This window comes from Mobula birostris, chromosome 7 (genome assembly GCF_030028105.1).
Source record: "Mobula birostris isolate sMobBir1 chromosome 7, sMobBir1.hap1, whole genome shotgun sequence".
Taxonomy (NCBI): Eukaryota; Metazoa; Chordata; class Chondrichthyes; order Myliobatiformes; family Myliobatidae; genus Mobula; species Mobula birostris.
The window spans coordinates 4,320,823-4,347,586 of NC_092376.1; the positions used below are offsets into that span (position 1 = coordinate 4,320,823).

The following is a 26,764-nucleotide window of genomic DNA, read 5'->3' on the forward strand; positions in this document are numbered from 1 at the left end:
TCTTAGGTTTATTTCCACTGACATATGTCGTGAAACTTTTTTGAAAACTAGTTCAAATCTTGCGGCTGAAGTACAGTGTGAAAAACAAAAATTTACTGTCAGTTATAATAATATACAAATAAATAAGTAGAACAAAAAAGAGCAAAAAAAGCAAAGTAATATTTAATGAATATACTGCTGGTGGCTGGTAAAAAGACTCTTACCAGGAAATGGTTATCACAGGACAGCCCAACTTTAAACACATGGGTGGAAATTACAATGGACAGTTACAAAATTGAGAAGATAACAGTATCTGTTAATCATAAATTGGAACAATTTGATTCATACTGGGAAAAATGGTTTAACTACATAACACCCCATAGGCCTGATCTTATTCTCACAAATCAATGATTATGTTGTTAAAAAAAATCACTCCCTACTTGTACAGTTTTCTTTTTGTTTCTTTCCTTTCTATAAGTGTATACCTCAGATAAATACTATGTGGAGATATGTGGCAAACATGAATATATGATATACACACACAGTATCCGAAATACATCTTATGGAAATGTTTGTATGATGATGAATTTCAATAAAAAATAAATTACAAAAAAAAAAGCAAAGTAGTGTCATGGCTTCATGGACCACTCAGAAACCTAACGTTGGAGGGGAAGAAGCTGTTCTTAAAATGTTGAGGGTGTATCTTGAGGCTCCTGTACTCCTTCCCAATGTGGTAATGAGAAGAGGGTATGTCCTGGACAGTGGGGGTCCTTAATAACGAATGTCACCATTTCACCTTTCGAAGATGTCCTCAACTGAAGGGAGGGGGGAAAATTCTCTTCCCCCAAAATTACAAGGCTTTCTGCTGGCAACCACTGCTAGGAAAAATTCCACACAATTCGGAGAGCAGAAAAGCTTTGCATCAGTATTAGATTTATTATAGTTGGCTGTGACAGGCAGTATCAGTAGAGAAAGAGACTGAGGTAGCTAGTCCTTCCACAAACAGGAAAGGTTCGTATCAGAAATCTTTGAATTCAACATGATATCTTAAGGACTGCCAGGCACCTTCTGCTGACTTTGGGTCTATTATCACCGACATGTGATGTGAAATTTGTTAAATTAGCAGCAGCAGTTCAATGCAATACATAATCTAGCAGAGAAAAAATAATAATAACTAAAATGTAAAAAAAAGTAAATCAATTACAGTAGACATATATTGAATAGATTTTTTAAAAGTGAGGTAGCGTCCAAAGCTTCAATGTCCATTTAGGAATCGGATGGCAGAGGGGAAGAAGCTGTTCCTGAATCGCCAAGTGTGTGCCTTCAGGCTTCTGTACCTCCTACTTGAACAGTGAAAAAAGGACTGCCCTGGGTGCTGGAGGTCCTTAATAATGGACGCTGCCTTTCTGACACACCATTCCCTGAAGATGTCCTGTGTACTTTGTAGGCTACTACCCAAGATGGAGCTGACCAGATTTACAATCTTCTGCAGCTTCTTTCGGTCCTGTGCAGTAGCCCCTCCACACCAGACAGTGATGCAGCCTGTCAGAATGCTCTCCACAGTACAACTATAGGAGTTTTTGAGTGTATTTGTTTGATATGCCAAATCTCTTCAAAGTCCTAATGAAGTATAGCCGCTGTCTTGCCTTCTTTATAATTACATCAATATGTTGGGACCAGGTTAGATCCTCAGAGACCTTGACATCCAGGAACTTGGAACTGCTCACTCTCTCCACTTCTGATCCCTCTATGAGGATTGGTATGTGTTCCCTCGTCTTACCCTTCCCGAAGTCCACAATCAGCTCTTTCATCTTACTGACGTTGAGTGCCAGGTTGTTGCTGCGGCACCACTCCACTAGTTGGCATATCTCACTCCTGTTACTACGATAACAAAGGACACTGGAGTAACTTTATACTTTCTTGTCACCAAACAATTGATACTAGAACATACAATCATCACAGCGATATTTGATTCTGCGCTTCCCGCTCCCTGGATTACAAATTGATGGTAAATATTAAAAATTTAAATTATAAATCATAAATAGAAAATAGAAAAATGGGAAGTAAGGTAGTGCAAAAAAACCGAGAGGCAGGTCCGGATATTTGGAGGGTATGGCCCAGATCCGGGTCGGGATCTGTTCAGCAGTCTTATCACAGTTGGAAAGAAGCTGTTCCCAAATCTGGTCGTACGAGTCTTCAAGCTCCTGAGCCTTCTCCCAGAGGGAAGAGGGACGAAAAATGTGTTGGCTGGGTGGGTCATGTCTTTGATTATCCTGGCAGCACTGCTCCAACAGCGTGCGGTGTAAAGTGAGTCCAAGGACGGAAGATTGGTTTGTGTGATGTGCTGCGCCGTGTTCACGATCTTCTGCAGCTTCTTTCGGTCTGGACAGGACAACTTCCATACCAGGTTGTGATGCACCCTAGAAGAACGCTTCCTACGGTGCATCTATAAAAATTAGTGAGGGTTTTAGGGGACAGGCCAAGTTTCCTTAGTTTTCTCAGGAAGTAAAGGCGCTGGTGGGCCTTCTTGGCAGTGGACTCTGCTTGGTTGGACCAAGTCAGGTCACTTGTGATATTGACCCCAAAGAACTTAAAGCTTTTGACCTGTTCCACTTGCGCACCACCGATGTAAATGGAGTTGTGCGGTCTGCTACTCCTTCTGAAGTCAACAACCAATTCCTTCGTCTTGCTGATGTTGAGGGATAGGTTATTGTCTTCGCACCATGCCACCAGGTTCTTAATTTCCTCTCTGTACTCAAACTCATCATTACCCAAGATATGGCCCACAATTGTGGTGTCATCAGCAAACTTATATATTGAGTTCAATGGAAACTTGGCTACACATTCATGGGTGTACAGTGAGTACAACAGGGGGCTGAGTACACAGCCTTGTGGGGCACCGGTGCTCACAGTGATTGTAGAGGAGAGCTTGTCCCCTATTTTTACAGCCCGGGTCCTGTCTGTGAGGAAGTTGAAGATCCAGCTGCGGACCTGAGTGCTAAGGCCCAGGTTCCGGAGCTTAGGAATCAGTTTATTTGGAATGATGGTATTAAAGGCAGAGCTATAGTCAATGAAAAGGAGCCTTACGTATGCGTCTTTATTCTCCAGCTGTTCTCAGGAGGAATGTAGGGCCAAAGAGATAGCATCTGCCATCTTGGCACTTGGAACACAGTAGATTTTGCAGATGCTGGAAATCCAAAACAGCACACATAAAACACTGGAGAAACTCAGCAGGTCAGGCAGTATCAATGGAAGTGATTAGGAAGTCGACACTTTGTAAACACAGGAGATTCCGTAGATCCTGGAAATCCGGAGTAACTCTCACAAAATGTTGGAGAAACTCAGCAGGTTAGGCAGCATCTATGGAGAGGAATGAACAGTGCACGTAACAGGGCCAAGGTCCTTCATCAGGATGGGAATGGAAGAGGAAGATGTCAGAATAAGATGGGGAGAGGGGGAAGAAGATCAGCTAGGTGATGGGGTGAAGCCAGGTGGGTGGTGGTGGTGGTGGGGGGGGGGGGGGAATGAAACGAGAAGCTGAGAAGTACTACGTGTAAAAGGCAAAGAGCTGGAGAAGGAAGCTGATAGGAAAGGAGAGCTGACCATGGGAGAGAAGGAAAGAGGGGGAATTTGGTTTATTATTGTTAGATGCACCTTGGTAAGGTGAAAAACCTGCTTCACATACCATCCATACATAATTCATCACAACAGTGCATCAAGGTAGTACAAAGGAAAACAAATAAGAATAAAGTGCTACAGTTACTGAGAAAGTGCAGTGCAGGCAGACAATAAGGTGCAAGGTCAAAACAAGGTAGGTTGTGAGGTCAAGAGTCCATCTTACCATATTAGGAAGCCACTCAATATTCTTATAACAGTGGGATAGAAACTATCCTTGGGCCAAGTGGTATGTGCTTTCATCTCTTCTGCCTGATGGAAGGGGGAGAAGAGGGTGTCCAGAGGGTGTCTTTGGTGTCTGTTTTAATGAGACAGTGAGAAGTGTAGACAGAGTGGATGGGGGGGGGGGGCTGATGTGCTGAGCTGGATTCACAACTCTCTGCAGTTTCTTGTGGTCATGTGAAGCACAGTTCCCATACCAAGCTATGAGGCAACCAGATCAAATACTTTCTATACTGTACTGATAAATACTGGGAAGGGTCAATGGGCCAAATAGTGCAGGTCTGCTCCTCTGTTTTATAGTCTTTGCCGTGGTGCCACAGGGGGAGAGTAGGGCACTTTGATACAAGGCAAACTGACATTATCAATCAAGGATGGCATGAAGATTGGCAGATTGAAGATTGACGAGGGTGTGGAAGGTAGTGATGGTGTAATGGTCTGAAAAATGGTAGATGGAGTTTACATGGGAGTCAATGCATTTTGTAAGCTTGAGAGTGCACACTGAATGGTAGGGGAGTATGGAGGAACAGAGCGACCTTAAAGAATAGGTGTACAAATCCTTGAAGAATACAACACAGGTAGATAATATGATACACGATTCTCAGCTTCAATGGACAGAGCACTTGAGAAGAGAAGAATCGAGGTTACACTCAGCTTTCTAAAGCCTTGGTCTGACCTCAGCTGAAGTAGAGTGGATAGTGATGGTCGCCATGCTACAGGAAGGACAGAGCATGAAGAACCTTTACCAGAGATGGAACAGTTGTAAGAAGAGTGACCGGTAAAGTTGGGACTATTTTCCCTGGAGCAGAGGAGGTTAAGAGTGGACATGATTGACTGAAGTACATAAAATTGTGGTGAGTATAGACAGAGTATGTAAAACACTGAACAGTACCTCTTTAAGTATACCCATTGACTTGGCCCATCGAGTCTGCTCCACCATTGCATCATGGCTGATTTATTATCCCTCTCAACCCCATTCCCCTGCCTTCTCCCCATAACCTCTGACATCATTACTAATCAAGAACCTATCAATCTCTACTTTAAATCTACCCAATGACTTGGCCTCCATAGCCGTCCATGGCAATGAATTCCAGATTCCCCACCTCTGGCTACGAGTTCCTCCTCGTCTGTTTTGAAGGGACGTGACGTCCTCCTATTCTGTGGGATAAAATAGCCCTTCGGCCCAGGATGAGTACCAATTCTTCAACGTGCTCCAAGAATAATCTAACCCTTCCCTACTGCAGGGACCTCTATTTTTCTTTCATCCATGTGGCTATCTCAGAGGGCCTGCCTCTACCACCACCCATGGCAGAGCGTTCCCGTTACCCACCGTTCTCTGTGTTTAAAACCTCCCCCTTTACTTTCCTGCAATCACCTGAAAATTGTACTCCCTTATATTAGCCAATTTCCACCCTGGGAAAATGTCTCTGGTTGTTCACTTGATCTATGCCTCTTGTCATCTTGTATACTTCTATCAAGTCACCTCTCATCCTCCTGCAATTATGATGGTGTAGATAGGGTGGACTGCAGGGAACTTTTCCCCATCTCCGAAGCAGATAAAGTTAGAACACACATATTTAGGAGAAGGGGGGAAAAAAATCAGAGTGTATACAAGGGGGATCTTCTTCAGCCAAAAACTGAAAAGTACTTATAACACACTGCTTGTGAGAGTGGATGACGCCGAGCCGCTTTCAGAATTTCAGTGTCTAGACACATACAAATTGCCTAGTCATAGAACTCTACGGACCAACCTATTACAACAATAGCAACCCAGGTACAATTCCGCCACTGTGTACATCCTCCATGACACTGCGTGAGTCTCATCCGATTTCCAAAGGTGTCCAGGTTAGGTTAATTGATCAGATGGATGTAATTGGGCATATAGGCTCATTGGGCTGGAAGGCTCTGTTTCCATAATATATCTCTAAAATAAATCATTCAAAAAGATGCGCAGTATTTGGCATGGACTAATTGGGCCGAATGGCCTGTTTCTCTGCTGTAACTCATGTGCATCAGAATTGGCTGGTACTGATGAAGGGTCAGGTTTCCCCCCCTTCCACAGACACTGCCTGGGTAATCCAGCAAGCGACAAGTGGGCTGTATCTCAGTCCCACACGTGCTTCTGTTTCTCAAACAGATTTAAAGATTGACTTTGTCACCCCGTACATCGAAACATACAGTGAAATGCATCGCTTGCATCAACAACTGACACAGCCCTAGGGCACACTGGAAGCAGCCCACATAGGCCGCCATGCTTCTGGCACCAACATAACTGGAGCAGAACACTGGTCTTTGTTCTTTAACAGACATCTCCTCTTCAAAAATGTTTTCTCACTTTTTACAGATCTGTTAAAGGATCATTGTGCTGAAATTCTGCCTTCCACAGATGCAGCCTGACATGATGGATTTTCATTCCAAAACTCCAGCATCTGCTCTTCTTATTGTGCCTCCAGATGCCAGAGACTTGTGCTAATTGAAAATGGAAGATCAAATCCCAACCAAGAGATTCTGCAGACTCTGGAAATCCAGAGTAACACACACAAAACAGGGAGGAGCTTAGGAGGATTAATGGCGCCCAATGGTAACTCCTCTGCTTGCATCTTCGGACACAGCTCTACTTCCATCTTTAATATCTTCATCTTTTCCTTTCAGGGTTCTTTTGAAGACCCTGACCTGGAGTTACACACTGACGTTTTTTTGCGGGAATGGGACTCGCTCTCTGGGTCTCACAAATGGCCGTTATTCAGCACGCCAAGGGCTCGGACTAAGAGAGCTTCACTCGCTTTCGGGGGACTGAGTTTTCATGGCTCTGGAGATTGGGGGGGGGAGAAAATCAGAGGTCGGTGTCCAAGCAGAAGATCGGTGTTTCGTGGGAGATGGAAGATCTAAGGCTGTGTGCTCAGAGACTCGAGTTCTTTGGGCACAGAGCTCAGAAAAAACAACGCAACGGACTTTTAACATCGTAACCCAGCAAAGAGTTGTTTGTAATGTCTCCCCTCTCGCTGTGAAACGGAGACACCTCTCTCTCCCTCATTAGGGAGAGAGACAGCCTGTGGTATGTCGAATACCAGGTGAATGCGTGGTCTTTGGAGTACTGCAAGCCTGTGTCTTTGCTGTTGCTTCGCTCACGTTTGAGTGCTTAGTGGTGGACGCCGATGCTTTTTTTTTGCCAGTGGAGGGAGGGGGTAATTGTTGCTTGCTGCTACTTACACACTTACACGCAGGAGGGAGGGGAGCGGGGGGGGGGTGACTCTGGAGTTCTAACATTCAACCGTCACTCATTCTTTGGGGCACTCCTCTGTTTTCGTGGATGTTTGCGAAGAAAAATTATTTCAGGATGTATATTGCATACATTTCTCTGACATTAAATGTACCTTTGAAAGAAAATGCTGGAGGAACGTAGCAGGGTAGGCAGCATCCCTGCAAGAGGAATGGTGTTTTGTATTGTGAGAGCCTGGTTAGTTTGGTCTGTAGGGATAATTAATGGCTGATCACAGTCAAGTAGAAAATGGCTTCCATTTCAAAAGCAACATGCACAAAATCCTGGAGGTCAACTCAGGTCAGGCCACTCTATGGAAATGAGCAAACAGTAAACATTTCATACTGAGACCCTTCATCAGGACTGAATTAAATCCCGATAGGGTGCTATAACTTAATCCTGCTTCAAAATAAATAATTTTTTAAAAATGTTTTTAGGAAAGGTTAACTCAGCAGGTCCAGCAGCATCTACAGAGGGGATGCTTTAGGTCGAAACCCTTCATGAGTCCCTGGCAATAAATATATAAAATATGTAACAAAGTGGTCTGTCTGGTAAAGATCGGCTAGCACCATGCACTCAGTCATCGATGACGGGTCTTGACCCGAAACAGCAGCTGTTCATCCACCTCCATGGATGCTGCCCGACCTGCTGAGTTCCTCCAGCATTTTGTGAGAGTTTCTCTAGATTTCCAACATTGGCAGAATCTCTTGTGTTTTAGAAAAGGTTACTTTGAAGGTCTCAAGTTTTGTAAAAATGTCTAATTTAATTATAGAAAAGGAAAATTTACCCAGTCTGAACACAGTAACAAGTCCAATACCACACCAACATTATTAACTATCGTCTAGAAAGACAACCCTGGTGTACCACAATGGGATTTGTGACACTGTGGCTCTTTGAGGCCGCCATTTGTCCATTGACACTGTGCCAGTTTTCAGTCACAGTGCAATTTCTCCCCACCCCTTTCCTCCTCGCTACAGAGAGCTCCCAGTGACCAAGAATGGGCAATTAACGCTAGACTTGGCCAGGTCCCCGGACTGTGGTGCGTTCGCTTTAACAGAGAAGCCAGCGAGGCTGTTCACAGTCGGAGCTGGCGAGCTCCTGACGTGCGTAGCGGGCTCAGGAAGAACAGACGCTCGCCTTGCCTTGCGGGACGCGCCGGGGCTGGGAATGAGCCAAGGCCCCAATTTCTCTGGCACAGGAACGACAGCGGGCTCCAGATCGCCGCAGCCACTTATTCCAAAGAGGGTGTGGTCACCGTTCCGCCCGATCTGAGCAACGAATACATTAATTAAATATGCAACAAAGCGGCCTGCGTGGTAAATAAAAACTCAGCTTGCACAAAGCACGCAAGGTCCCGCCTGCCGGTTGGTTTTGCATCGAAACGATCTTTTGCAACGCGATTTGGCAACAATTGCAGGAGTTTTTTTTGTGTGCGTGTTTTTTTTTTGCAGAGGATCATGTTGCATTAGTGCAGGCGGGGAGAAAGCAGCGCTGCTGGGCCCAGAGTTGTATCCCAGAGCTGGTTATCCGGCTCCCGGACTTGCAGCCTCACCCCCCTCGGTAACAGCGAGAATCACCCACCCACCCGCGCCTACCTGCGTGCCCGGAGCCGGCTGACCCCGCCGCCGCTGCCGCCAGCTCTCCTCCTTCCCCCCGGGGAGGGAGCGAACAAAAACAACAGCGTACTAACAGTATACACGGCGCTGGGCCCGGGCTGCCGCCTCTTCCTGTTACGTCGCTTCCCTCCCCTCGGGCTCGGGCTCGGGCTGCTCTGTGTACACACACACAGAAAAACACTCACGTTCAGCCCAGAAAACCTGATCAGTTACTTGAAATCCACAGCAACACACACAAAACTAATTCCTCAGCATTGTGTGCGTGTCACACAGCCCAGGCCCGCGAAAATATCCCCTCTACTGAGATATTGGCCCTTCGAATTTTACATTAACACAAGTCTTCCCCCATCTCTTCTACTCCAAGGGAAATAATTATCTTTTATATATCATTCTCAGATACATGCACAAACTGTCGAAGGAACTCAGAACCTGCTGATTTCTGTGTGTTGCACTGCAGAATCAGCTGCAGAAATTATAGGAAAGACATGGAAGCTTTAGAGACGATGCTGCCTGGATTAGAGAGCATGTTTTATGAGTAAAGGTTGGACTTTTCTCTTTGGAATGAAGGAGGATGGGTGTTGACTTGATAGAGGTACAGATAGAGTGGACAGCCAGAGACTTTCCCAGGGTGGAAATGGCTAAAATGAGAGGACTGCATTTTAAGATGACGGAAGGAAAGTATAGGTGGCAGAATGTCAGAGGTAGGTGTTTCCATTTACACAGGAAGTGTTGGTGCACAGAATGCCCTGCTATGGGTGGTGGTATAGGCAGATAGATTAGGGACAATGACGGGACTTTTGTAGGGGCATGGATAGAAAACTGTAGGGCTATATGAGAGGGAAGGGTTAGTTTGATCTTGGAGTAGGTTAAAAGGTGGTACAACATTAGGAGCTGAAGGGCCTATGTTCCTGAGTATTTGATTTACTCTCAGTTAAACACTGTTTACCCATATTTTAATCTCAGAATTGTTATTTATTTACTGAGACATGCGCAGCAATAAATGCACCTATTTAACCTTAGCCTAATCACAGGACAATTTATAATGACCAATCAGCCTGTGTCTTTGGACATGGGAGGAACCCCACATAATCAAGGGAGGACATACAAATCCTTTACAGATAATGCTGGAATTGCACTCTGAACTACGACGCTCCAAGCTGTAATAGCGTCACACTAAACACTATGCCACTGTGGCACACGTATAAATGGGTTCCCAGTCCTGCCAACATCCTTGTAAATTTGCTCTCCACTCAACAGGAGACAAACTAACTACCTATCTCTGATCCTCATTGTCCAGAGCCCCACCCATCAGTACCCCCCACCCCCACAGAGGGTAACTGGTGCCTGGGAGAAGTGGTGGCGGCAGATGCAATGGTAACTTTTGAGAGACATTCAGATAGTTCCACAGACAGACTGGGAAAGGTGGAATATCAACCAGATAAGAGCCTCCACAACCCTCCCATCCATGCACTTATCCAAACTTCACTTAAGTTTTTCAAACAAACCCTCACCTATCGCTTCAATTGGCAGCTTGTTCCACATTCTCACCACCCTCTGAGTGAAGAAGTTCCCTTTCGTGAACCTCAGTGGAAAAAGCCTTCTTACATTTGCCCCATCTATACCCTTCATCATTTTGTATACCTCTATCAAATCTCCCCTCATTCTCCTACACATCAAAGAACAAATTCCTAACCTACTCAACCTTTCCTTACAACTCAGATCCTCCAGTCCTAGCAAAATTCTCGTAAATTTTCCCTGTATTCTTTCAGGCTAATTGATCTTTCCTGTAGGGAGGGGACCAAAACTGCACACAATACTCCAAATTAGGCCTCATCAACATTGTATACATCTGCAACAACCCGAGGTTGTGGTGGGTGCAAGCTGCAAGTGTCACCATGTTTCAGGTGCCAACACAAGTTGCCCACAACTTACTAATTCTAACCTTTAATTCTTTGGAATATGGGAGGAAACTGGAGCACCTGGATGCCTCCCATATTCCATAGGAATATAAGAGGGCATCATTTTAAGGTGTTTGCAGGGAAGTATGGAAGGGCATAAATAGAGTGCTGGTTGTGTGGAACACGCTGTCAGGGGTGGTGATAGAAGTTAAGGACATTTAAGAGACTCTTAGAAAGGCACATGCTGAAAGAAAAATGGAGAGTTGTATAGGAGGGAAGGATTAGATTATTCTTGGATTCTTATTCTTTATAAGGTCAGCACAACATTGTGGGTTGAAGGGCCTGTACTGTGCTGCAGTGTTCTATGTTTTATGTAGACTACATCAAAGGCCCTGCCATCAAAGTGAGATGGTAAGCAGAGTTGATCATGAGTCAGGCACGTCCTTCCCTGTATCTCTGGCAACCGTTCTGATCATCCTGCACGTTTCCAAAAGGCTTCCACCACGCCTCAAAATGGATTCCAAAACGCTTCTATCGCCCCTCAAAATGGATTCCCATAATTTGTCCGCCACTGAGATTAAACTGGCATATAAAGGTTCGTATTATGTTGACTTCCCTTTTTAAACAACAGTACAATGTTATCAGTCCTTCAATCCTCTGGCACCACTCCTATAACCAGAAAGAATGTAAAATCTGTAACCAGAGTCTCTGCAGTTTCCGCTACTTTTGAGAATCTGGGATGTCTATATTTCATACAGTTCTAGCAATTAATCAATATTTTAAAAATATTATAAACCCTTTAATCTTCCCCTTACACTGTTCATCCCATCTGATATTTTAAATGCTTTTTTTCATTACACCGTTAAACTCAATAGCAGTGCAAGCAGTTTCATACTCCTGGGAGTGCACATCACACTCAGCCTCTCATGATTCCAGAACATGTCCTACACAATCAGGAAAGCTCACCAATACCTCAACTTCTGAGGAAGCTGAAAAAGATCTGGACTATGCACATTAATACTTGCATCCTTCTACAGATGTGTAGTAGAGAGCACCCTAACATGCTGCAGCACTGCAATATGACAGACAGGAAGACTCTACAATGGGTAGTCAAAACTGCCCAAGGCATCACCAGCACCAGCCTACCCGTCATCAAGGACATCTATAAAGAAAGATGCTGGAAAAGGGCCAGTAACATCATGAAGGATCCCACCCACCCTGCTCGTGGACTGTTTGCCCCAATCCCATCAGGGCGGAGGCTACATAGCATTCTCACCAGGACCACCAGACTCAAAAACAGTTATTTTCCCCAAGCAGTAAGGCTGATCAACACCTCCACCCACTAACCCACCTCTCCACATTCCCAACCATCACTACTTTATCATTTCCTGTCAGAGTCCCCTTAAGTATAGATACTCCAGAGTCTAGCATCACTATATGGACATCAGAGCTTTTGGCAGGATGATATCAGCACAGGTCCAATAAAGAGAAGGGAGGTATAAGCAGAACAGCCATTGTTGGAGTGGGCCAGTGTTACAGTGGCCAGGCTTTGGTTCAACAGACTTAGAAGAGAACAGGCTTGGTTAGTACATAATTAGTGTGCTTAGAATGGGTCTGGACAAAGTGATATGTTCTTTGTGTGAGATGTGGGAACTTTGGGAGACCTCCAGTCTCCCAGATAACTACATCTGCATGAGATACATTGAGCTGCAACTCCTTAGAGACCATGTTAAGGAATTGGAGCTCCAGCTCGATGATTTTTGGCTCATCTATTTTCGGAAATAGATAGGAGCTACAGGAAGGTAGTCCCACCTGGGTTGCAGCAGGCAGGTACCTGGGTGACTATCAGGAAAGGGAAAGAGGATAGGCAGCCAGTGTGGTGTCCTCATGCAGCCTCTCCCCTCAATAATAAGTAAACCACTTTGGATACTGTTGGGGGGAGAATGAATACAGGGGGAAGCTACAGCTCTGTGGCTCAGAAACAAAATACACACACAGTGTACTATACAGTGCAGCTACTGTAACTATGTGGACAACCACCGCATAGTAAAATTTAAATTGTCCCATTCAGCCCAAAGATTAAGTCACTGTGGGGGATTTCTTACCCTAGTAGGATAACGTCTTTCCTGACAAGGGGGAGTCACTCCGCTTGGCAGGTGACACTTGCGGCTGTGAAACAATCTCAGATTCAGGGGCCTCCTCCGTGATGGTTAGAAACATGGAAAACCTACAGCACAATACAGGCCCTTCAAGCCCACAAAGCTGTGCTGAACATGTCCTTACTTTAGAAATTACCTTCGGTTACCCATAGCCCTCTATTTTTCTTTTTTCTGTAATTTATTTTTTATTGAATTTCATCATCAAACAAACAGTTCCATAAGATGTATTTCAGATAATGTGCATATATATCATATAATCATATTTGTCACAAGCCTCCACATAATATTTATCAGAGGTATACACTTGTAGAAAGGAGAGGAAAGAAAGAACAATCGAAAGAAGAAAACAATGTACAGAGTAGGGAGTGATCTTTTTTTTTTAACCACATATTCATTGACTTGTGAAAGTAAAATCAGGCCAATGAGGTGTTATGTAGTTAAACCATTTTTTCCAGTATGAATAAAATTGTTCCAACTTGTGATTAACAGATGCTCTTATCTTCTCCATTTTGTAAATGTCCATTGTAATTTCCGTCCACACATTTAAAGTTGGGCTCTCCCGTGATAACCATTTCCTGGTAAGGGTCTTTTTACCAGCCACCAGCAGTACATTCATTAAATATTTATCTCTTTTCAGCCATTCTTGAGGTATATACCCAGAATATATGGTCTTACTCTCTAAGGGTATTTCACATTTAAAGATGTCTTGTAGGGCATTGTATATCCCACTCCAATAGTCTTTGATAACCGGGCATTCCCAGAAAATATGATAATGGTTTGCATTTTGATTTCCACAATTTCTCCAGCAAGCAGGGGTGTTACTATTATAATGGGATTTCTGAGAGGGTGTAGTAAAATATCTTATCAAGTTTTTCCACCCGAACTCCCTCCATTTCTGTGAACTGGTGCACTTCCATTGATACCTGCATATTATTGTCCAGTTTTCCTCAGATATTAAAATCCCTCCTTCCTTCTCCCACTTTGTTTTAATGTATGAAGTCGAATGTGTTTTAAGATTTGACAAACCCTTATAAACGCTTGAAATTATTCTACTACCGTTGTCTGAATTATATGGTTTTCTAAATAGCTCTATCAGACATGTACTTGCCTTGACCGTCCTAGTAATATACTGTCACATCTGTAAATACCGGTAAAAGTCTTGTTTTTCTAATAAGTGTTTCTCTTTGAGCATTTCAAAACTGAACAGTGTTCGTTCTTTCATTATGTTGCAAATAGCTGTTATTCCTTTTGCTGTCCAGTCCTTAATCTAGCATCCAGTTTATTCGGCGTAAAATCCGAGTCATATGCACACAATTTAAGAATTGCAATGTCTCTCTCTAGTTTATATTCTTTTCTAATAGTTTTCCATATTTTAAGAGTCCATTTCACCCATGTGTTGTCAATATTATTTATGTAACTTTGTAGGTTGTCATCAGCCAAAATTGCCTGTGTGGGGATGGAAAGTATCCTCTCCTCTATGTTTTTCCATTGAGCACCATATGATGGGTTGCACCAGAATATCACAGCTCTCAACTGTGCTGCAAAATAATAATCTCTAAGAGAAAGTAGGCCCCAATCCCCTTTTCCTTGGTTAATTGCAAAGTTTTGAGATGAACCCTAGGCCTTTTACCTTGCCATATATATCTTGATAGCATCTTGTTCCATTCATTGAATTGATTTTGGTTAATCTCTATTGGTAGGGTCTGAAAGAGATATAGTAGTCTGGGCAGTATATTCATTTTAATAGATTCAGTCCTTGAACTGAGACCAAGAAAAGGAATTAGGTTCCATCTTGTTATATCTTCCTTAATTTTTTTATATATAGGCTGATAATTGCATTCTGATAATTTTGCCAAATCTTTTGGCATAGTGATGCCCAAATATTTGACGGACTCTGTTTGCCATGTCCAAGGATATCTACTTTCAATTTCTCTTGGTGGGCTATAGTTATATGAAAGTAAACAACAGGAATTCTGCAGGTGCTGGAAATTCAAGCAACACACATCAAAGATGCTGGTGAACGCAGCAGGCCAGGCAGCATCTCTAGGAAGAGGTACAGTCGACGTTTCAGGATGAATGGTCTCGGCCTGAAATGTCGACTGTACCTCTTCCTAGAGATGCTGCCTGGCCTGCTGCGTTCACCAGCAACTTTGATGTGTGTTATATGAAAGTAGTTGGGTTTTTATCTATGTTGATCTTGTATCCTGATAATTAGCCATAATGTTCAAAGGATTGCATCAATTTAGGTAAAGAGTATGTTGGTTGCCCTAGATAGATCTAAATGTCATCCACGTTACAGCCAATTTATGCTCTGTCCCTTAAATAGTAATTCCCCTGATATCTTCATTTTGTCTGATGTATTGAGCTAATGGTTCCAGATATAATGCGAAGAGTAGCGGTGACCATGCACAACCCTGTCTCGTGCTCCTTTCTAGGGTAAAACTATTAGATAAGTATCCACTGATTTTAATCCTGGTAGTAGGATTGTCGTATAGTGCCTGTATAGTTTTAATAATTGTGTCCTGTAGAACTATGTAAAACTCTGTAAAGAAAATTCCAATTAACCGAATCAAATGCCTTTTCAGCGTCTACGCTTATCACATTGCTTCATTTCATTTTTTTATCTGATCCATAATGTGAAGTGTCCTTCATATATTGTCCTGTGTTTGGCGTTGTTGTATAAAACCTGTCTGATCATTCTGTATCAGTGTGGGTAGAAACTCTTCTAATCGTTTGGCCATGATGGAGGTAAATATTCTATAATCCACATTAAGAACAGATATTGGTCTAAATGACCCACATTCCATCTCATCCTTGCCTTCTTTCGGTATAGCTGAGATTATCGCCTCCTTCCAGCTGGGTGGCGTTTGCGCCTTTCTAGGGCCCAGTTCAGTGTGGGGAGTAAAACAGGAATTAACTCACTTCTAAACTCTTTATACCACTCTGCCGTATATCCATCTGATCCTGGTGACTTGCTTAATTTAAGCCTACTAATTGCAGTTTTTAGTTCAGCTTCAGTTATGTCAGCAGTTATAGTTCTATTTCGTTCTTTGCTTAAAGTGGGTAACTCTAAAGAATTCAGGAAGGTGTCAATTTGGGTTATGCTTCCCCTTGGAAGTTTGGAATATAGAGTTTCGTAGAACATTTCAAAAGCTTCTTGAATTTCACTTAGCTTATTTTTTTTATCACTTTTGTTCTTAGATCCCTAATTCTATGAATTGTATTTTCTGCTTTTTTTTCCCAGTTTCCATGCCAGTATTTTCATAGATTTAGATCCACTTTCATAGTGTCTCTGTTTCAGAAACATTTAATTTTTTTCTAATTTCTAGCGTTGCCAAACTATTAACTTCATTCCTAATTTTTAAAATTTCCTCTAGTGTATTCCTGTGCCAAACTCAATTTGTGTTTTTTTAGTTTCTTCAGCTTATTTTGTAATTCCTCTAATGCTCTATTCCTTTTTTTTCCTATATGAAGATATCGCTATAATTTTCCCTCTTAAGACAGCCTTCAGCGTATCCCATAGAATGGGAGGTGAAACCTCTCCATTATCATTAAATTCTAAGTAAAGACCAATTTCTTTTTTGATTTGTAGCCCTCTATTTTTCTAAGCTCCATGTACCTATCCAGGAGTCTCTTAAAAGACCCTATCGTATCTGCCTCCACCACCGTCACTGGCAGCCCATTCTATGCACTCACCACTCTGCATAAAAAACTGACATCTCCTCTGTACCTACTCCCAAGCACCTTAAAACTGTGCCCTCTCGTGCTAAATATTTCAGCCCCGGGAAAAAGCTTCTGACTATTCACACAATCAATGCCCCTCATCATCTTATACACCTCTATTAGGTCACCTCTCATCCTCCGTCGCTCCAAGGAGAAAAGGCCGAGTTCACTCAACCTGTTCTCATAAGGCATGCTCCCCAATCCAGGCAACATCCTTGTAAATCTCCTCTGCACCCTTTCTCTGGTTGTAGGAGATAATTCTGGGACTGCAGGAAGTGGTTCTGGCATCCTGAACAGTGCATGGCAAGCTTCACTGAACGATGTGAGCACAGTGTCTGACGTCACCATTTCCTTTACCTTTTGGAAAGCCATCTCACACTGCTTTGTCCATTGCCATTTCTTCCTAATCTGCAGAAAGGGGTGGAGCACAGCAGCCAGGTTTGGTAGGAAACCTGTTATTTAGCCTTGGGGTTTCCATCAATGTTTGAATTTTCTCCTCACACTTGTGTAACCCTAGTGCATCACTAGTGTAACCACAGTGAGTGATGCTTAGTTTAAAGAACTCACACTTGTCGCATTGTGCTTTGAGCCCATAATCTTCTCATCTTTTTAACATGGACTTGAGATTTTGGAGATGTTCCTTGTAATTGTCACCGGTAACAATGATGCCATCCAGGTAACACTGAGTGCCCGGGCAACCTTGCAACACCTGGTCTTTAGCTTTCTGCCAGAGTGCAGGTGCGGGTGCTACTCCAAAAATCAGCCTATTAGACTGATAAAGCCCTTTCTGAGAGTTTATGCCGAGAATCTCTTCTTCCATTTCCATCTGCAGGTAGGCCTTAGCGAAGTCCACTTTGCTGATGTGTGTCCCTCCAGAAAGGTTTGCAAAGATTTCTTCTATCCTGGGCAGAACTTATTGATCTACTTTCAGTCCTCAGTTGATGGTGACCTTAAAATCACCACAGATCCTGACAGACCCATTCTTCTTGGCTACTGGGGCTACTGGTATAGTCCATGAGCTCCACTCAACCTTGGAAAGAATTCCTTCAGCCTCTATGACATCTAGCTCACTGGCTACTTTATCACGGATAACCAGACAGGCTTTGTAAAACTTGGGTGAGGCATTTCATTTAGCACAATTTTACTCTTAATAATTTTGAGTCTTCCAGTGCCTTCCCTGAACTGTGCTGTGGCATGATCCAGTACCTTTCTTAATTTGCTTTCATAGGAGTCTAATGTAGGGGATAGTTGATGGATATCCAAACAAGATGTAGTTGTTAACAGCCCACCCCAACCCCACCTACCCATCTTAACTGTGTTTTACAGGAGCACCATTGAGAGCATCCTGACAAGTTGCATCTCCATCTGGTACGGGAGCAGTCAGGCATCGGACCGGAATTCCCTACAAAGGACTGTGAGAACAGCTGAGAGGATCATAGGGGTCTATCGAGGACATTTATCAGGAGCACTGCATACTCAGGGTCCTTAGTATTATTAAGGATCCCACCCATACACCCAGCATCCTCTGACTTTCTACCATCAGGCAGGAGACCATAATGCATAAAGCAAGAATGGACTGGTTGAGAAATAGCTTTTCCCCCTTAGGCTTCTGAGCTCCCAGTCGCATATTTAAAGTGTCACTGGTTAATCTGTTCCATACTTTACAATATTTAATATTAATGCCCTTTAGTTTGTTGTTCATGTGTGATTCATCTGTGAATTTTATCCTTACCTTCATAAGTTCTCATGTGTTATGAGTGTTATGTATGCTACTGTGTTTTACACCCTGATTCGGAGAAATGCCTTGTTTCTATATGCATTATGTGGTTATATACATGTCTATAGTTAAGTGACAATAAACTTGACTAGACTTGCCTCAGCAAATCACAACCCCACAACGCTGGCCACATACAAGCCCAATGTGGCTTGTTGGTTGTTGTATTTCACTACCACACAAACTCATTTTGTGGAATGACGAAAACAGCCATTTTAATTAACTTGCCATTCACTTCAGGTGTAAGAAATATTGCCTGTTTATTGTTAGTTTTCGCATTGTAAATCTCAAGGCTACCCATTCCTGTGTCACTCTTATCTTATTAGATTTTTTTCATCAACAGCAAGCAGATTAGTGCTCTTTTTGAAATTGCAACTTGAATTTTTAGCTTTTTCTCTTCCCTGTGCAATCCATATATTTTTGTCCGTCCGACATGCTATTTATATGCATCCTACTTTGTAGCACATTCTGAAAGTTTTACTTTTAAACTTGCATTGGTCTAGAGTACACCAGCCTCTGCCACAACAGTAACATAATTTGTTCAGCCAGGCCAGTTTCAGTTCAGACATTGCAATTTTGTTCATACTCACTTCCATTCCTGACTACAACCCAAATGCGTCTCTGTCTTTCAACTTCTTTCAAATGTGAGCTGTGCTTTAGCTAGGAGCCATTTCTGAATTCCACAAACGAAAAGATCTCCCAATGCATCATTACCCCGTCACTGAACTGACAATGTTCAGACAATCATGGTATCAGCAAAGGTTATTTCAGCTAGTTTGGTTGGGGCAGTTAAACTTCAAAGCAATACACTTAGCAAGGACCTCTAATACTTACCTTTCATAGATGCTGTCTGTCCTGCCGAGTCTTCCCAGCACCTTCCCTTTCTTATTTTTCTCTGTCTGAACTGGCCAGTTCTGGTGAAAGGTTAACAACTTGTTTTGCCCTCTCCTTCTTTGGATAACTTGGGTAGCTTTGGGAGAATGTTTCAGTTCAGAGAGCACTCTTCACCAGAGTATACTTGTGAAGGTCATTGTTCATTTGGGGAAAGAGGTATTTTTATTACATAGAGGTGGGAGTAGGGTAGGGGGAGAAAGTAGTTCTAGTCCAAGTGGCTGAATATATGCAATTTTCCCATCTCAGCATTGCTAATTCACAGTGCGGACTTGGTGGAAATTGCAAGAAAGCAGTATCCATCATCAGAGTCCTCCACCAGCCAGGTCATGCTCCTTTCTCGCTGCTGCCACCAGGAAGGTACAGGAGCCTCAGAACTCACACCACTAGGTTCAGGAACAGTTACTCAACCATCCCCTCAACCATTAGGCTCTTGAATCAAAGGGGATAACTTCACCTACCCCTATGGATTTATTGAGTATGCCCACAGGAAAATGAATCTCGGGGTTATATATGGTGACACTCCCACCGATTCCCCGAAGGTGTGTAAATGGTAATTGTGATATTTTACTTCTATTTTACTTTTAACATGCACTTCTTACAGAGAACTGATATGAATTTCTCTCCATGAGATAAAATTGAAGGGAGATCACCAACTGATTGCCACTCCCCTGGATATGCTTAGTATTCTATCAGATTCCAAATTTTAAAATATCATAACAACTGGAAGACTAAACATTTTAAAATCATAGGTAGTACAGTTGATATGGTTCTCAGTAGCTATGCTAAAGGCAACTGACACACTTGCTTTGAGTTGCTGGGACAGATTGCATTTTTAAAAAATTGTCACAGCTCATCCTTGCTCTAAATAAGCAACATATTTGTCTGTCTGAGTCTATGTGATCCAGTCACAGAGAACATTTAGTAATAGATTTTGATCTTGTGTTGAATCTGTCACTAATGCTGCAATTCCAGTTAATGATTTTTCACCACAATGGGGAAAAGTTGAATTACTATAGGATGCAAAATAAATGGGTTGTGAAGAACAAATATGTCTGTGGGTAAAATCCTGAAGACTAAGTGAGGGAATAGTAGTGCAAGGAAAAGTTTAGGCCGTGCATGTCATTGGGTATATTTAAGGTGGAGCTTGACAAGTTCTTGATAACATCTCAGGGCAAATGCAGGAGAATGGATTTGACTGGGATTATAAATCAGGCACGATGGAATGGTAGAACAGACACGATGGACCGAATGGCACAATTCTGTTCCTATGTCTTATGCTGTGATGTTGTGGGCTGAAAGAAGATAATATCCCAGGAAACACCTTGTATCAAATGGAAGGCAAGTAGGCAGAGGGGGTGGGGTGGCACAGATGGTAAAAAATGAAATTAAATCCTTAGAAAGAGGTGACAGATGTAGAATTTTTGTGGGTAACTGTAAGGGTAAAAAGATCCTGATGAGAGTTATATGCACACCCCCAAACAGTGGCCAGATGTGGGCTACGAATTCGAACAGGAGATAGAAAAAGCTTGAAATAAGGACAATGTTGCGATCGTCACAGGGATTTCAATATGCAGGTAGACTGGGATCAAGACCCAACTGGATTTTCCCAAGAGAGGGAATTTGTACAATGCTTATGAGATGGCTTTTTCAGAAGAGCTTGTGTTTGAGCCCTCTAGGGTAACAACAACTCTGGATTGAGGGTAATGACACAGATTTGGTTAGGAAGCTTAAGAAAAAGGAATCCTTACGAGACAATGATCATAATATGATACAATTCACCTTGCAGTTTCAATAAAAGAAACAAGAAGCTAAAATTGGATGTATGAGTATTAAGTGGAGTAAAGTGTCACAAGAGTTCAAAGTTCAATGATCAAAGTTCATTGGAAGGGGACACTAGCGAACACGTCCTAAAGAAGTAGTATTTAAAGGGGAGGATGAGGCAACCATGCCTGACAAGGGAAGTCAAAAGCAGTATGAAAGCAAAAGAGAGGGCATATAACAAATCAAAAAATCCTGGAAAGGTAGAGGATTGGGAAGCTTTTAAAAACCAACGGAAGGCAACTGAGAAAACCATAAAGAGGAAAAATATAAAATATCAAGGTAAGCTAGCCAATAATAAAGAAGATACACCAAGTTTTTTCAGATATATAATGAATAAAAGAGAGTCAAGAGTGAAAAATCGGACCACTGGAAAATGACACTGGAGAGGTAGTAATGGAGGACAAAGAAAAGCCAGTTAAGTATTTTAGGTCAGTTTTCTCTATGGAAAAAAGTAGCAAAATACTAAAAATGCAAGCATGTTGGGGACAGAAGTGAGTGTTGTTGCTATTATTAAGGATAAGGTGCTTGGAAGCTGCAAAGTCTGAAGGTAGATAAGTCAATTGGACCAGACGGAATATACCCCAGGGTTCTGAATGAGGTGGCTGAAGAGATTGTGGAAGCATTAGTAATAATCTTTCAAGAATCACTAGATTCTGGCATGGTTCCTGAGGACTGGAAAATTGTAATTTCAAGTCTGGCGACCCAGGCCTATATCAGAAAACCAGGTAAGATTTGTGGAGGGCTATTTCAAGGGTGAAGAGACAATTTCGAATGTTGTTTTAGGTGACATTGGATGTACAACAATTCTGGCAGGGTTTGCAAGACATTACTTGCTACAAAGCGAAACCCAACAGCATGACTGGCAGTGATGCTTCACTACCAGATAAACTCAATGCCTTCTATGCCCGGTTTGAAAGGGAGAATAAAACTACAGCTGTGAAGATCCCTGCTGCACCTGATGACCCTGTGATTTCTGTTTCAGAGGCCGATGTTAGGCTGTCTTTAAAGAGGGTGAACCCTCACAAGGCGAAGGTCCTGATGGAATACCTGGTAAGGCTCTGAAAACCTGTTCTAACCAACTGATGGGAGCATTCAAGGACATTTTCAACCTCTCATTGTTACAGCTGGAAGTTCCCCACTTGATCAAAAAGGCAACAATTATACCAATGCCTAAGAAGAATAATGTGAACTGCCTTAATGACTATCGCCCGGTAACACTCACATCGACAATGATGAAATGCTTTGAGTGGTTGGTCATGACTAGACTGAACTCCTGCCTCAGCAAGGACTTGGACCCATTGCAATTTGCCTATCGCCACAGTAGGTCAACGGCAGATGCAACCTCAATAGCTCTTCACTCGACTTTAGACCACCTGGACAACACAAACAGCTATGTCAGAATGCTGTTCATTGACTATAGCTCAGCATTTAATACCATCATTCCCACAATCCTGATTGAGAAGTTACAGAACCTGGGCCTCCGTACCTCCCTCTGCAATGCGACCCTGGACTTCTTAACCAGAAGACCACAATCTGTACGGATTGGTGATAATATCTCCTCCTCGCTGACGATCAACACTGGTGCACCTCAGGGCTGTGTGCTTAGCCCACTGCTCTACTTTCTCTATACCCATGACTGTGTGGCTAGGCAGAGCTCAAATACCACCTATAAATGTACTGATGATACAACCATTGTTGGTAGAATCTCAGGTGGTGATGAGAGAGTGTACAGGAGTGAGATATGCCAACTAGTGGAGTGTGTTGCAGCAACAACCTGGCATTCAACATCAGTAAGACAAAAGAGTTGATTGTGGACTTCAGGAAGGGTAAGTGGAAGGAACACATACCAACCCTCAGGAGGGATCAGAAGTGGAGAGAGTGCACAGTTTCAAGTTCCTGGGTGTCAAGATCTCTGAGGATCTGACCTGGTCCCAACATATTGATGCAGCTTTAAAGAAGGCAAGACAGTGACTATACTTCATCAGGAGTTTGAAGGGATTTGGCTTGTCAACAAATACACTCAAAAACATCTATAGATGTACCGTGGCGAGCATTCTGACAGGCTGCATCACTGTCTGGTATAGAGGGTGTGGGAGGGGGCTACTGCACAGGACCAAAAGAAGCTGCAGAGGGTTGTAAATTTAGTTGGTTCCACCTTGGGTACTAGCCTACAAAGTACTCAGGACATCTTCGAGGAGCAGTGTCTCAGAAAGGCAGCGCCCATTATTAAGGACCTCCAGCACCCAGGACATGCCCTTTTCTCATTGTTACCATAAGGTAGGAGGTACAGAAGCCTGAAGGCACACACTCAGCGATTCAGGAACAGCTTCTTCCCTTCTGCCATCTGATTCCTAAATGGACATTGAACCCTTAAACACTACCTTACTTTTTTAATATATATTATTTCTATTTTTTGCATGATTTTTAATCTATTCTATATATGTATACTGTTACTGATTTACTTATTTATTGCTATTATTATTTTTTTCCTCTCTGCTATATTATGTATTGCATTGAATGGCTGCTGCTAATTTAACAAATTTCACGACACATGCCGGTGATAATAAACCTGATTCTGATTCTAAATGTTACTCCACTAAGTAAGAAGGGAGAAAGGCAGAAGAAAGGAAATTATAAGCCAGTTAGCCTGACTTCTGTGGCTGGAAAGATGTTGGATTTTATTATTAATGATGAGGTTTGTTGTACTTGGAGGCACATGAGAAAATAGGCCAAAGTCAGCATGGCTTTCTAAAGGAGAAATCTTGCCTGACAAGTCTGTTGGAATTCTTTGAGGAAATAACAGGCACGATAGGCAAAGGAGAGTCCTTGGATTTTCAGAAGGCCTTTAACAAGGTGCCACACATGAGGCCGCTTAAGAAGAACCTATAGTTTCACAGGGAAAGTACAAGCATGGATAGATCGGCTGACTGGCAGGAGGCAAAGAGTGGGAATAAAGGAAGCCTTTTCTGGTTGGCTGCTGATGGCTAGTGTAGTGCCGCAGGGGTCGGTATTGTGACCACTTCTTTTCACGCTGTATATTAATAGTTTGGTGATGAAATTGATGGCTTTGTGGCCAAGTTTGTGGATGATACCAACATAGGTGGAGGGCAGGTAGTGTTGAGGAAGCAGGGAGTCTACATAAGGACTTAAGACATTGGGAGAATGGGCAAAGAAGTGGCAAATGGAATATAGTGTAGGGAAGTGCATGATCGTGCACTTTGGAAGAATGAATAAAGGCATGGACTATTTTCTAATTGGGGAGAAAATTCATTAATCAGAGGTGCAAAGGGACGAGGGAGTCCTTGTGCAGGATTCCCTAAAGCTTAACTTGCAGGTCGAGTCCGTGGTGAGGAAACAAATGCAATGTTAGCATTCATTTTGAAAGGACTAGAATATAAAAGCAAGGATGCAACTCTGAGGCTTCATAAGACATTGGTCAGACCACACTTGGAGTATTGCAAGCAGTTTTTGGCCCCTTATCCAAGTAAGACCAAGTAAGGAATTGGACAGGGTCCAGAGGATGTTCACGATAATAATCCCAGGAATGAAAGAGTTAACCTAGGAGAAGCATTTAATGGCTCGGGCAGTTATTAACTCTAAGGTGTGTACATGTGCATGCGCACACATCTTTTGCTATGAGCACACAAAGGAATTTAAACTGTGCACAAAAGTTGTCACCCTCTACCTTGTATAATTATATACCTATAAGTATATTTCACGATCATTCACATTCCTTTTCCAGTTTTGGATGTGGACAGTGTTGACAATGTAGAGTCTGCAAAGATTTGTCTGCAGATTTTAGAACTGGCTTACTTATACTGAAATTATTCAGTGTGCACGTGTTGATGTCACTGGGTAAAAAAATTGCACAGCATAAGATTTTTGTGTACACATCATTACGAATTAGAGTCTGTACTCAGTGGAGTTTAGAAGAAATTGGGGGGGGGGATCTAATTGAAACCTATCAAGTATTGAAAGGCCTAGACAGAGTGGATGCGAAGAGGATGCTTCTTATAGTTGGGAAGACTAGGACCTTCGAGCACAGACTCATAACTGAGATATGTCTATTGAGAACAGAGTTAAGAAAAGATTTCTTTAGCCAGAGGATAGTGAATTCACTGCCACAGATGGCTGTACAGGCCAAGTGATGGGTGTATTTAAAGCAGAAGTTGATAGTTTTTCGATTAATCACTGTCAACGGTTATAGGGAAAAGGCAGGAGAATGGGGTTGATGGGGATAATAATCAGCTACAATGGAAAGGCAGAGCAGACTTGGTGGGCCAAATAGCCTAATTCTGCTCCTATATTTTATGGTCTTACAAAGAAATGTTCAGATACCAAAGGCTTCTATTTGGCACCAGCTCGGCTCCTGCACTTTTTCAGCAAGCAATGGACCAGATCCTGAATGGATCGACAGGGGTGCAACGTTACTTGGATGAATTTCTCATTACTGGAAAAATGAGCTTGGCCTCAATACCTCTTTATGCAAATAGATCCTCGATTCCCCCACGTAGGCCTTAAGCAGTTCGGATTGCAATAACATCTCCCCAATCTCTACCAGCACAGGTACACCACGAGGCTGTGCACTTATCCTCCAACTCTACTCCCTTCACACTTATGACTGTGTGACCAAGCACAGCTCCAATGTCATATTTAAGTTTGCTGACGACACCACTATCGTAGACCAAATCAAAGGTGGTGGTGATATATCAGCATATAGGAGGGAGATTGAAACTCTAGCTGAGGGGTGCCATAACAACAATTTCTTACTCAATGTCAGCAAGACCAAGGAGCTGATTATTGACTTCAGGAGGAGGAAAACAGAAGTCCATGAGCCAGTCCTCATCATGGGATCAGGGGTGGAGAGGTTAGCAACTTCAGATTCCTTGATGTTATCGTTTCAGAGGTCCCATCCTGGACCCAGAACATAAATACAAATGTAAATACAATTATGAAGAAAACATGGTAGTGCCTCTACTTCCTTAGGAGTTTACAAGATTCTGCATGACATTTAAAAGTACCAATGCTCTAGAACGGGAAATTTCTACAACATTTCTGGATATGGCCCAGTCCATCATGGGTAAAGTCCTTCCTGCCATTGAACAGACCTATTTCAAGTGCTGTTGCAATCAAGCAGCATCCAGTATCAGAACATAGGAACATAAGAAACAGGAGCAGGAGAAGTTGGCCATCTAGCCCATCGAGCCTGCTCTGCCATTCAATAAGATCATGGACTCATCTCCACCTACCTGCCTTATCCCCATAACCCTATATCCCCTTACTATGCAAAAACCTACCCAACCTTGTCTACTATGCAAAAATGATCAGAGACCCTCACCACCCAGGTCATGCTCTCTTCTCGCTGCTGCCATCAGGAAGGTGGTACAGGAGAGTCCGGATCCACACCAGCAGGTTCAGGAACAGTTATTACCCCTCAACCATCAGGCTCTTGAACCAAAGGGCCCCATCACTAAAACGTTCCCACAACTATAGTCTGACTTTCAAGGACTTTTCATCTGATGTTGTTGATATTTATTGCTTATTTATTAAATATTATTATTAATTCCTTTTTGTGGCAAAGTTTACTGTGTTTTGCACTCTGGTTGAACGCCCAGTGGTGTGGACTTCTGCTGATTTTATTACAGTTATTATTCTATGATGAATTTATTGTGTATGCCCGTGAGAAAATAAATCTCAGGGTTGCATGTGGTGACATATTGTATATGTACTTTGATAATAAATTTACT

The 26,764-nt window shown here is 42.7% G+C and overlaps 1 protein-coding gene across 10 annotated transcripts in view; it reads right to left on the bottom strand.

Moving 5' to 3' along the window:
- LOC140199965 (nuclear mitotic apparatus protein 1-like) overlaps nt 1-26,764 on the bottom strand; it is a 191,607-nt gene that overhangs the window by 137,992 nt on the left and 26,851 nt on the right. For 5 of the 10 annotated variants that reach the window (XM_072262492.1, XM_072262494.1, XM_072262490.1 and 2 more), the window contains exon 1: nt 8,728-8,866. The exons of 2 other annotated variants lie outside the window; for them this stretch is intronic. The gene's annotated coding sequence lies outside the window, so the exon portion shown is untranslated. Of the gene's footprint in view, nt 1-8,274; nt 8,458-8,727; nt 8,899-26,764 lie in introns of those variants that run through there. 3 more of the 10 variants (XM_072262489.1, XM_072262493.1, XM_072262495.1) reach the window with 3 other exon arrangements.